General features: G+C 43.3%; 1 protein-coding gene across 3 annotated transcripts in view; it reads right to left on the reverse strand.

Moving 5' to 3' along the window:
- GNG7 (G protein subunit gamma 7) overlaps positions 1-13,104 on the reverse strand; it is a 202,887-nt gene extending 189,783 nt beyond the window's left edge. For 2 of the 3 annotated variants that reach the window (XM_068118198.2, XM_068118206.2), the window contains exon 1: positions 12,965-13,104. The gene's annotated coding sequence lies outside the window, so the exon portion shown is untranslated. The remainder of the gene's footprint in view (positions 1-12,964) is intronic. The other variant, XM_068118211.2, reaches the window with a different exon arrangement.
- Between the last annotated feature and the right edge of the window lie 323 nt (positions 13,105-13,427).

The raw sequence follows: 13,427 nt of genomic DNA on the forward strand, positions 1-13,427 counted from the left end.
CTTTTACAGGATTATAATAGTATCTTAGTATGAAAACCTTATCGAATCGAAAACTATTTGGTCAATTTACATGCATGCTCTGCATTTTATGCACTCCGAAACCGCTGGACAAAATAAGTTGAAAAGTTGTGGTTGTACTTGGTGTGCATGGGAATGTTCAACTAAGTTGGGATGGACCCCTCCAAATTATATTTTTACTTTTATGGTAAAGTGGGGATTTATGATAAGAAGTTGATGAATTATCACACCTACTGATGCACTCCTGCACCACTACATGGAATAATCTGAAAACTGGATGATATCCCCTAATAAAATAAATCAAACTCCCAGAAGTTGTACAAATCATACAAAATACGTTTGTTAGCTCTTACACGAGCCTCGACCTTGTATACAAAAAAAAAGAAAAAAAAAAGAGCAAAATGGAAACTATCATCATAGATGTATGGGGAATGCATTGAAACTTGGTGGTTACACTCAGGGTGCACATGGGAATATTCTGCTAAGTTTGGATGGCCATCTCCAACTCTCCATCAACAAGACATCTCCAACAACAAGTTGCCCTTCCTTGCCACTCCCATACTAAGCGAGTGTTTCTTAGTGTTACCAAAACTATGCATGGGCTGTCAGTCTGTCAAGTTTTCAAAAATAATGTTTGAAAACATTTATCATTTGAAGTTTGAAGTTTATCATTTTGGGGGAACGGATTGGAATAAAAACTAAACTCCAATGAAAACAAGAAAAAGAGCAATCAGAGATTGCAAACCCTCGCCAGGATGTATTTTCAGTGCTTTTTAAGGCTTTTGTGTTAAACAAATATGGCGGCCGAGCCACGTGATCGATCTTTTTTTTTTCTCCACCAGTTTATGCCGACATGACACTCAAGAAATTTCATCTTGATTGGATCAAGTTTTGTACTTGTCGAATGACGTCATGATGGAGGCACCTATGACATCATCATTAACATATTTTATTCCCCATGGAGAGTTCTTTACAATGAGCCATCTCTCAATTTTTTATATTCAGCGCTTTCCGAGATAGAGGTACAAAGTTTTTCGGTTTTTCTAAGATGGCGGCCGAACCACGTGACATATGACGTCATATTTATCATTAAAAAATTATACAGGTGAAGTTGCACCTACAGTGAAAATTTCCTGTCAATCGGACCAGCGGTTGCAGAGAAAATCATATTTATTCTGTGCGGACAAACAAACAGACAAACAGACAAATGAAAAATCGGTCAGACTGAGGACATGCCGGAATGTACTTTTTTAATCGGCCATTTTGGACAAATATGGCTGCCGAACCACGTGACCGATGATGTCATCATTATTTCTTTTCTAAACTAATTTATTCCTTGATGATGCTCAATAAATTTCATCTTGATCGGATGAAGTTTTGTACTTGTCAAATTATGATGTCATAATGGAGGCACCTATGACATCATCATTAACATATTTTATTCCCCATGGAGAGTTCTTTACAATGAGCCATGTCTCAATTTTTTCTATTCAGCAATTTCAGAGATATAGAGGTGCAAAGTTTTTATGTTTTTCCAAGATGGCGGCCGAACCACGTGACCGATGACGTCATCATTATATTTTTTTCTCCACCAGTTTATGCCGTCAAGCCGCTTAAGAAATTGCATCTTGATTGGATGAAGTTTTGTACTTTTCGAATTATCGAATTATGACGTCATAATGGAGGCCTTGGGCCGAGAGAGTTAAAAATTGGGCACAGTCTATTCCAGGGCAAGACAAATATGTGTGTAAAGTTTGGCGATTCTACGTGCAATGGCATAGACGTAGTACTGCGAACAAACAGACAGACAGACAGACAAACAGACAGATGAAAAATCGGTCAGAGACGGAGGACTTGCCGGAATGCACTTTTTTTAATCGGCCATTTTGGATCAAGTTTTTCGGTTTTTCTAAGAAGGCGGTCGAACCACGTGACCGACGACGTCATCATTATTTGTTTTCTAAACTAATTTATTCCTAGATTATGCTCACAAAATTTCATCTTGATCGGATAAAGTTTTGTACTTGTCGAATTATGACGTCATAATGGAGGCACCTATGACATCATTAACATATTTTATTTCCCATGGAGAGTTCTTTACAATGAGCCATGTCTCAATTTTTTCTATTCAGCGCTTTTGGAGATGTAACGGTGCAAAGTTTTTCTGTTTTTCCAAGATGGCGGCTGAACCACGTGACCGATGACGTCATCATTATTATTTTTTCTCCACCAGTTTATGCCGACATGGTGCTCAAGAAATTGCATCTTGATCGGATGAAGTTTTGTACTTGTCGAATTATGACGTCATAATGGAGGCACCAATGACATCATCATTAACATATTTTATTCCCCATGGAGAGTTCTTTACAATGAGCCACATCTCAATTTTTTGTATTCAGCACTTTCAGAGATATAGAGGTGCAAGGTTTTTCGGTTTTTCCAAGATGGCGGCCGAACCACGTGACCGATGACGTCATCATTATTTTTTTCTCCGCCAGTTTATGCCGTCATGTCGCTCAAGAAATTGCATCTTGATTGGATGAAGTTTTGTACTTGTCGAATTATCGAATTATGATGTCATAATGGAGGCCTTGGGCCGAGAGAGTCAAAAATTGGGCACAGTCTATTCCAGGGCAAGACAAATATGTGTGTAAAGTTTGGCGATTCTACGTGCAACGGTGTAGACGTAGTACTGCGAACAAACAGACAGACAGACAGACAAACAGACAGATGAAAAATCGGTCAGAGACCGAGGACTTGCCGGAATGTACTTTTTTATCGGCCATTTAGGACAAATATGGCGGCCGAACCACGTGACTGATGACGTCATCATTAACATATTTTATTCCCCATGGAGAGTTCTTTACAATGAGCCATGCCTCAATTTTTTCTATTCAGGACTTTTGGAGATGTGGAGGTGCAGAGTTTTTCGGTTTTTCCAAGATGGCGGCCGAACCACGTGACCGATGACATCATCATTAACATATTTTATTCCCCATGGAGAGTTCTTTACAATGAGCCATGTCTCAATTTTTTCTATTCAGCACTTTCAGAGATATGGAGGTGCTAGGTTTTTCGGTTTTTCCAAGATGGCGGCCGACCACGTGACTGATGACATCATCATTAACATATTTTATTCCCCATGGAGTTCTTTACAATGAGCCATGTCTCAATTTTTTCTGTTCAGCACTTTTGGAGATATAGTGGTGCAAAGTTTTGCCGTTTTTCCAAGATGGCGGCCGACCACGTGACATATGACGTCAGCATTAACATATTTTATTCCCCATGGAGAGTTCTTTACAATGAGCAATGTCTCAATTCTTTCTGTTCAGCACTTTTGGAGATATAGTGGCGCAACGTTTTGCCGTTTTTCCAAGATGGCGACCGAACCACGTGACTGATGACGTCATCATTTACATATTTTATTCCCCATGGAGAGTTCTTTACAATGAGCCATGTCTCAATTTTTTCTGTTCAGTACTTTTGGAGATATAGAGGTGCAAAATTTTTCGGTTTTTCCAAGATGGCGGCCGAACCACGTCACCGATGACGTCATCAATTGGGCACAGTCTATTCCAGGGCAAGACCAATATGTGTGCAAAGTTTGGCGATTCTACGTTCAACGGTGTAGACGCAGTGCTGCAAACAGACAGACAGACAGACAAACAGACAGACAGACAGACAGACAGACAAACAGACAGACAGACAAACGAACAGATCAACATACTTGCCGGAATCTTTTCCGGCAAATAACAAACCAACCGATCAACATACTTGCCGGAATCTTTTCCGGCAAGTAACAAACCAACCGATCAACAATTCCGGCAAGTAACAAACGGACTCAAATGCAATACCCTCTCCTCTGGCGAGGGTAATAAATCAGCGAACCTTACAGGAAGCATTTACACATGGGGTTTGAGAATAAAATTCCAGATATCAGGGACCCATGTTGATCGATGGACACATGTTGCTTTCCCAGGTGCCGCACAAACGGCTGTACCGATCGCTCGGCACCCGGGAAAGCAACATCGTCACAATGAGAACAATGAACATTATGTGAATCAACTGTACCAAATCAACAGGGGAGGGGGGGGGGGGGGGTGAGGATGCAAGAATTTTGTCGATTTTTTTCCCCCAAGCTTTGACCAAAGTTGGTGACGAGGAAAAAATAATTTATTTGGCAAGATATTATAATTGGTTTGACGAGAAAGGCCGGACAACCATTGGACAACAAGAATTACAAACTGGCAACTTAGAAAAGCACCTGGAAGAAACAAAGGTAGACCAAAGATCAGATGGAGAGATAAAATAGAACATTCTACTGGAGACATTCAATGGCCTCAAATTGCATTGAATAGAACAGAAAGGACCACGTTCAGGGAGGCCTTAGACCTGTTGTGGACTGAATAGACTGGTGAAGTCAACTGTTATGTTCTGACTTGGAACAATTGATCACACCCAAAAATAGAGAATCATAAAATCGAGACCAAAATAACCATAAGTTATTGTTTAAAAGATAACACGCAATAAAAAATAACCAAAGGAGGAAGTGGTCCGAGATTCTGTGCTTTGTATAGTGAAGCACCAGGATGGCAGATCAACGTTAGATGCCATTTCATCAGAAACAAAACCCAGACAAAACAACTACTACTACTGAGGAAGTAAGTAACTGAGTAGTGAGCTACGACTGAGGTTATTTATGACGTCATTTCCTGCTACACAACTGCTCAATTCCTTTATTCTTTGGAAAGAGAAAAAATAATATATTTGGAATTGTAGCATAATTGGAATTAAAACATACTAGCAACGGTACCCGCCATATTGGCGGGGCTTCAATTGGGAGGCTCAAATGAAAAGGCAAAATATCAGAAATTGAAGGCTTTTTTTTATTTTAAACGATTCATATAAACATCCGTTGAATTATCTCACATGCAAATCATCAAAATCTAAACAGTATCTTTAGAATTTCAATAAAAGCCTCATCACTGTTCATATCGGTAAATATTATTCCATCGTGTTTCAAATCGTGATCGATACACTATGATCGTGATGATCGTGATTGTGAATCGTGATCGATAATCGTGTTCACAATCGCTATGTCGTATGTACTCCCGATACGTGTACCAAATTCCCGATACGTGTAACTGTACCAAATCAACAGTTAAAAGGATTTTGAGCCGATAGCTGTTACGGCCTTGGCAAGATCGATGGAGACAGCGATCTGTTAGTGATCGATGGACACATGTTGCTTTCCCAGGTGCCGCACAAACGGCTGTACCGATCGCTCGGCACCCGGGAAAGCAACATCGTCACAATGAGAACAATGAACATTATGTGAACGTGAATGTTATGCGGGAGTCCAAACCTGATAATGTGGAGACAAAAGCTGAAATTGGTAAAACTAAATAGCCTATTTTACTCCTGGAGATCCCAGGATTATCCACCCAAAATATCTTTGCGATCGGTTCAGCAGTTTTTACGGTACCTTTGAACAGACAGACAGACAGACCAACAGACGGACGGACATTTGGTGAATTATAGTAAGATTGTCATGTCGCCGGGGATTAAGATCCCCGATGGCGGATAGCCGAAACGAGCTTAAACTCCGAGGCTTATTTCAAAATTTGGCGGTATTATCTTTAGCACGCGCGGAAGAGGCTCGAAGCCTTATCTGATCAGATGGCCACCACGGGGTTTTTGTTCCTCAAACCCACAAACAAATAAAAACACACGACAAGGAAAATCCACAATACAACAAATGAAATGCACAATAATAAATTTCATCAAATTAAGGCACGGAAATAAAATGAATGTTGAGGTCAAATAAATCCTACGGTGAGACATCTCCACTCAGACACGAAAACACACAAGGGGAAAGATTAAATAAAAATAAATGTTTTAAGCTGGCCGGCACTCAGCTTTGCATCTCAAATGGCCTTTAGGAGCCTGGTGGTCGTTGGAAGTCCGTACAGCCACCCACGCGAGAAACGCTCCAACAAATGGTGCCAACTGGTGCCAAAATGGTGCTCCAAAAACTCCCAGGCATGAGCAAGCAGCCAACTGGCCCTTCCTCGCTTCCACCGCCAAGCGAGATGCGGCTCTCTCTTCCCCCGAAAGGCACCACAGTCAACAACAACCCCTCCTCCAACGTTGCAAAAGTTACAAAGCTCCGACACGTCTCCTCACCAGCGCACCTGAGACAACAGCGCCCACTCGAGACAAGAGCCAGAATGAGAGAGAGCGAGAGGGATGCACCCTTCTTTGTCCCTCGCTGACGTCACTCCCCGACCAATCCTGATGTCCCATTACATCATCCCCATGGCTCCTCAACCAGTCACGAAGCCCGGGGCATGGTTTCTGTCCTACGAGTCATCAATGCGGAGTCTAGACGTTCGGATGAATGAATGTTTGGATGATGTCTGCTGTCGTGGGGCGGGATTTACTTGCCCGATCGTAATGTCCGGTTATACTGTCAGCATGACAGTGCGACGGCCGTTGTTGTAAATGTAAGTGTAATGGCGACCCTTTTTGATGAAATAAAACACAAGAGACAAATCACAGGGGCAATTACACACTGGGGATTATCCTGAAGCCCTACCTAATTAGCATAGCTCCATCCCTCATATGGAGACACATATACGATCGTATTCTATACAGATTCCCTACTTGGTTACATTGAGGTGGGCTTCTTCTTTGCATCACATGGTCTATGCTAAACTATACATTCCTGACTTCACGAAGGTATTTACCTACCCCCACAAATGTAACAATATGAACCACTGCTTTTTGTCAAGTTTGAAAAGATTAAGTCGATGATCAACTACTACTACTTTGATGACCCCAAATAATCTCACCTTCTTGTGGGGTCGGCTGGGGAAAGTTTAATGACCCAATTATTTCACAAATCAGGTGACCAGGCCTGATGTTTGAATGAAGCCAACTTGAGGAGGAATTTGTAATGTTCAGTGTAATAGTGCTAATCCTTCACAAAAGACATAGCAAGATCTTTAATATCCACCAACAAGTGCTATAAGATTCTGAACATCCATCTGAAGGAAAAACACACACACACACACACACACACACACACACACACACACACACACACACACACACACACACACACACACACACACACACACACACACACACACACACACACACACACACACACACACACACACACACACACACACACCTACCTTATTATGCACCACCCAGCCTGTGAAGTACCAATACAACAGTTTATACTCAGGTTGGGAATTGAACCCAGCATAGTCAGCTCATTGGTAAGTGTGCTGCTACCTCTACACCATCCTGCCATAATTCAAAAGATGAAGAGAAGGTAAATCCCAGCCAGGCTATCAGGTACATGAGGAATACATTATTCATGTTATCCCTCCTCTACACACAGGAAGCGATCGCAAGCGGACAGCAAAGCCTGGCTGCAAAAAATAATTAAAATAATTAAAAAGAGAAAACAGTGGGGAGAAAACGAACAAGTCGGAATGACAACAGGGATGAAGGCAGCAACCTGTGTTACCTTCTCAAAAACAATACGACACGTATTTGTGGTGAGTTACAGCTATCGCTTTTAACAAAAAGCAAATTATTTGGGGCCGGAATTATTACAAGGGATAATTGAGTTTATCTAATGATTTAAATATACCGAAAAGTTGTAGGCAAGATGAACCGAGACATCGCACAATTGCATTTTCTCATAAATAAATAAATAAATAAATAAATAATCAACACTCCAATGAGATTAAAACAAGTAAACGAAAAAACATGTTTTAGGGCTACTCACTTATATATTTTTAAAGTTTTAAACCAATTTTATATATTTTTTTATTGTATTTTCTTAATTAAAATTTGATAGATGAAAATGTACCAGAAAAGAGGACCGTGGGCCAAATTTCAGCTCTCTAGGATGTATGGAACCTATAAAACGAACGGCTCAAATATTTGAAAAGGGCCAAACAAAGTTCAGATGAAATTAAATAAAAGTGTGTGATAATAAAAGTGTGTAATAATAAAATAACCAGCATCGATACTAGTGCAATAAGCAGTTTTATAAAATGAGTACTGTATATGATGGTTTGTAAGCGTGGTGTAGGCTTAGCGGTTAGGGTGCTGGCTTGGGATCCTAGGATCCTGGGTTTGAATCCCAGTTGATCGCTGAATTAACACCAGGGAGGTTGACTCAGCCTGTCATCCTTCCGAGGTCGGTAAATTAAGTACCAGCTCACTGGTAATTCCCTGTGCGTCACAAGAGGCAACCAACAGGGTTGGCGGCACGAAGGGCATCCGGCCATAAAATATTACTTCAAAAAGGGGACCACGGAGCCCGAAAAAGGCCAACCCCCGCTCTGCGGTGAAAAATGGCCTTTAAAGGTGGTTCTCTATGATGGTTTGTAAGATTGCACCGAGATTTTGAAAATGGAAAATGAATATTGTTCAATTATTGTGACTATCATCTGCCATGACAAACCCAGTTGAACAAATATTTTCATGCCGAGTTGGTGGGAGTGCGGCCAAATCTAGGAATCTGTACCTTGCATCAAAATAATCCTGGCCAGGATCAACACTGCAACAATACCAACTTCCAAGAAATGAGATCTGGAATGATTTTGTCATCTACGTGTAGGGCAACTTGTAATTGCTGTATTATACTAATCCCTGTTATTATATCCCCACGCTTTTTGACCGAAATGAGTTTAAGGCTCGAAGCTCGTAAGGAGCCCTCTCACTTAAAAAAAACCACTGAAATTGCAATCAGCTCCGTCTGTCACGCCATCTCCTCCTAAACAGTTGGGCAAAAATTCACCAAACTTGGTAGTTATGATCAGCACATGGCACGAAGGTGTGAGAGCAGTATCATTTTTGGCACTGCCCCATAGGGTGGTATCAAAAGGTCAAACACCACAAAATGCAATTGCAGGCATATTGTGTAACATTTTTAAATGAAACTTTGTATATGCTATGAAGCATTGGGAGACACATAAAATATGTAATGTTTTTTTGGATTTGACCCCTGATCCATGCCCCAGAGGGTGGAGATTGGGGTCACAGGGGTCAAAATGGGGGAAAAAACTTAACTCAAAATTAGATAATGGGTCATTCCTGGTGGAACGTTATTCCATAATTACCCTCGCCAGAGGAGAGGGTATTGCATTTGAGTCCGTTTGTTTGTCTGTTTGTCCGCACAGAATAAATATGATTTTCTCTGCAACCGTTGGTCCGATTGACAGGAAATTTTCACCATAGGTACAACTCCACCTGTATAATTTTTATGACTAGTGCGATACCCATGCTATGCACGGGTGGGAGTCCAGAGGCAAACAGGCAATGCAGATACAGCGAATGCTAAAGCATGAACCCAATAAGTTCCACATCCCTGTAGCACCTTCAGTCACACATCAGACATGGACAGCAAGTTAGTGAAGGACTTCCATGAAAAACGTACCTGTTCGCAAACAAACGGGAACGTTCACGTATAGAAACATCGATCGTTGGTCCGTGGGGAATCTGCATATGGCAATCCGCGAAATTCACGTTTGGAAAGTAGAAACCATCACAGCATGTCGTCATTTACTTGAACTCGATATCTCTTTTTTTCATTCCAAACAACATAACTCCAATCACAAAATAAACTTTTAACAACAATGTTAATGTTTCCTTCATTGTAAAAACTACCAAGTCAACAGTTAAAAGGATTTTGAGCCGATAGGTGTTACGACCTTGGCAAGATCGATGGAGACAGCAATCTGTTAGCTTATACACCGCCCAAATAGCTATGTGTAATTCTCTCATGTAGAGATTAAACCCACATCGTTTGAACTTTGGCTGAGGTCATTATTTACTTTAAATGATGTTTATATACGAATCAAAAAGAAGATAAGGTTTTGGGTCGTCCTTTCCGCATATCTCGTGGGATTGTGTGTTGGAGAGACGGCCGTGATGGCGGGGAGGGGTTTGGCAATCTCTCAAGCAGGGAATCAACCCATGTCCTTATGAAAGGTCTTTGTCCAAGGTCACCGAGTCCGATGGGTGCAGCCGATCGGTGCAGCCATTAGTGCGGCACTCGGGAAAATAACGTTATGCGGGAGTCCAAACCTGAAAATCCTGGAGGCCAAAGCTGAAATTGGAAAAACAATATAGCCTATTTTACTCCAGGAGATCCCAGGATTACCCACCCATAACATCGTTGCGATCGGTTCAGCCGTTTTTGCAGTACCTTCGAACAGACGGACAGACAGACAGATGGATGGACATTTGGTGAAGTATAGTAAGATAATTATGACGTCATGCCACCATCTTGGAAAAACCGAAATATTTGCACCTCCATATCTCCGAAAGCGCTGAATAGAAAAAATTGAGACCTAGCTCATTGTAAAGAACTCTCCATGGGGAATAAAATATGTTAATGATGATGTCATAGGTGCCTCCATTATGACGTCATAATTCGACAAGTACAAAACTTCATCCGATCAAGATGAAATTCCTTGAGCATAATCTAGGAATAAATTAGTTGAGAAAAAAAATAATGATGACGTCATCGGTCACTTGGTTCGGCCGCCATATTTGTTTTAACACAAAAGCCTTAAAAACCACTGAAAATACATCCTCGTGAGGGTTTGCAATCTCTGATTGCTCTTTTTCTTGTTCAACTTTGCTTTAGGTGGGTAGCAGGGGATTTGGGATGGCGCACCATCGACTTCCCTCTGGTATTCATTATTTTTTTGAGATTGGTATTCAATTTTTTTCATGTACCAATTCCAGCTTGAATTTACCAGATCAAATTGATTGACAAATGCTAACTTCCAGGATTAAATTATTTTAAGGTCAAAGGTAAGTGATGTAACATTGGAGCTCAGCATGTATTCGGTCAATCTGATCAGTGTCTAAACTTTATCCTCCTTATTTTTGATTACTCATCTCCCTCCCACATTCAAAAACCCTTCAACTGTCAATTTTCTATAATCAACATCAATGTGAGATTACAAATAAACAGGAAAATAACTGTAGGGGTAAGGAGCCCTCTCACCAAGTTTTCGCCCCTCCCTCCAACCCCCCCAAACCCTGCCCACCCATCCCGATTCATGGGGATCAACTCGAATGTTCATGCTCGTGACTGTAAACACATTATTGTATTTTTCAAGTAATGACACACGAGGTACAAAACTCAACTGATACTTTATACTCATAGCCCAACATAACCACCTCCATCACCTTTAAACGAACCCAACCTAACCTCCCCACCATACCCTTTCCACCTCCCTCCCCCCCCCCCCCCCCCCCGCACCCAACCCTGATCCTACATCTCCACTCCCTTAATCTAACCTCCCCATACCACCCTAACCTCCACCCTCCCACCCAACCCCAACCTAAACTCCCTACCCTCCCACCACGACCTAAACTCCCTAGACCTAAACTCCCTACCCTCCCACCCGCCCCAACCTAATCTCCATACCCTCCCACCCACCCTGACCTAAACTCCCTACCCTCCCACCCACCCCGACCTAAACTCCCTACCCTCCCACCCACCCCAACCTAAACTCCCTACCCTCCCACCCACCCCAACCTAAACTCCCTACCCTCCCACCCACCCCCGACGTAAACTCCCTACCCACTGCCCACCCCCACAAACCTAAACTGCCCACCTCCCACCCTACCGACCTAAACTGCCTACCCCCACCCTACCGACCTAAACTGCCCACCACCATCCCGACTTAAATTCCACACCCTACCACTCACCTCAGACCTAAAATACCCAACCTTCCCCCCCTCTTTGCCTCCCCTTCTCCCCCAACATAGACTCCCAAACCTATCACACTCCTTAACCAAATCTACCCACCCTCCTACCCCACCCAACCTAAACTCCCCCACCTTCCAGCTAACCCATCTAACCCCTCCAAACCTAGACTCCACACATCCTGCCCCCTATCCTAAACTCACCACCCTTCCCAACGTAAACTCACCACCCAACCTAATCTACACACCCTTGCCAACCTAGACCACCACCCTCCCACTCCCTGACCTAAACTCCCCACCCTCCCACTCACCCCTCAGACAAACTGCTGAACATCCCCCTCCTCTCAGCCTCCCCACTCCTCCCACACTCCCTGACCAAATCTACCCACCCACCTACCCCAACCAAACTTAAACTCCCCACCACCCACCTAACCTCCCACCCCAACACGATTTTGCCACCCTACCCACAAACTAACAACCTCCTCCCCCAAACCCCTCACATAAACCCCACACCCTCCTCTACGACCTAGACTTCCACCCTCTCATCCCAACAGACTCTCCAACCCTTCTACCTCCCTCCCCCACTAAACTCCCTCCCCACCCCACCCCACTAACACACCTAAGCTCCACAACCTAACCTCTCCACCCCATCCAAACTCCCTAACCTATAACCAGCCTCCCCCAAACCTAGTAACTTCCCCGTACCCATTGCATTAGCCTAACCTCTGCACCCCTATACTATTACTATTACTAACCTAACGTCCCCTATCCCCATCAATCCTCCCAAAAACAAACCCATACGGACCTCCACTCACACATTCCCAAGATGACCTCAAGATCCCAATAGCCCTTCACCCTACACCCCCCGCCCTACCGCCCCTACCACAAACATGAATCCAAAGCTTTCTGGCCTCACAATCCCATGTGATATCCACCCCCCCCCCCCTCCCCACTTTCCCCCACCCCTCCCATCTTTTTCTGATCTTTGTTTCCGTTTCATTTGGTTTTGCACTTTGCTTCCCGCTTGTCCTTATCGCCGTTTATCTCTCCATTCCGTCCTTCTTCCTTCATTCGTCCCTTTTTCTCTCTGTACCTCTCTCTGTCCCTCCATTTACGTCTTCTTCTATCGTCCCACCTCTCCATCCTTCTCGGACCGTGTTTTCCAACTCATTCCTCCCCCCAACCCACTCACCTCTTTCCGTACGACTTTTCTGGCGCCGTACACAGCGGAAGAGGCGCGAAAAGACAGCGAGATCGTCTCGGAGCGGGCGTCGCCTCTGCAGCTTCGGCCAGAGCGCGATGGCGGAGGGAGAGTGCGAGAGAGAAAAGTGCTGGTGTCGCCCTCTGCCGTGTGGACGTCATCTTGGCTCCACGTCAGAAAAACGTCCAAGTCAATCATTTCTCTCCGATGTGAATACAGTACATGAATTTGTCGGGTGGTGGTCGAGTTGGGGAGCTTGGGTGTTTCATATCAAAGCCAACAAGCCATGTTTGTCAGGGTTAAGCGGGGAAAAACGATTGAATATACAATAATGTCGAATAAATGACCGAATACAGGCAGGAGACCTATATACAGATTCGGATTACACCACCAGTCGCCGAACCATCATGGCTTGGTATGGTCTAAACTCCACAACATGAGGTACCATCAACCA

The sequence above is a fragment of the Myxine glutinosa genome, chromosome 1 (genome assembly GCF_964187855.1).
Source record: "Myxine glutinosa chromosome 1, kmMyxGlut1.1, whole genome shotgun sequence".
Classification (NCBI taxonomy): Eukaryota; Metazoa; Chordata; class Myxini; order Myxiniformes; family Myxinidae; genus Myxine; species Myxine glutinosa.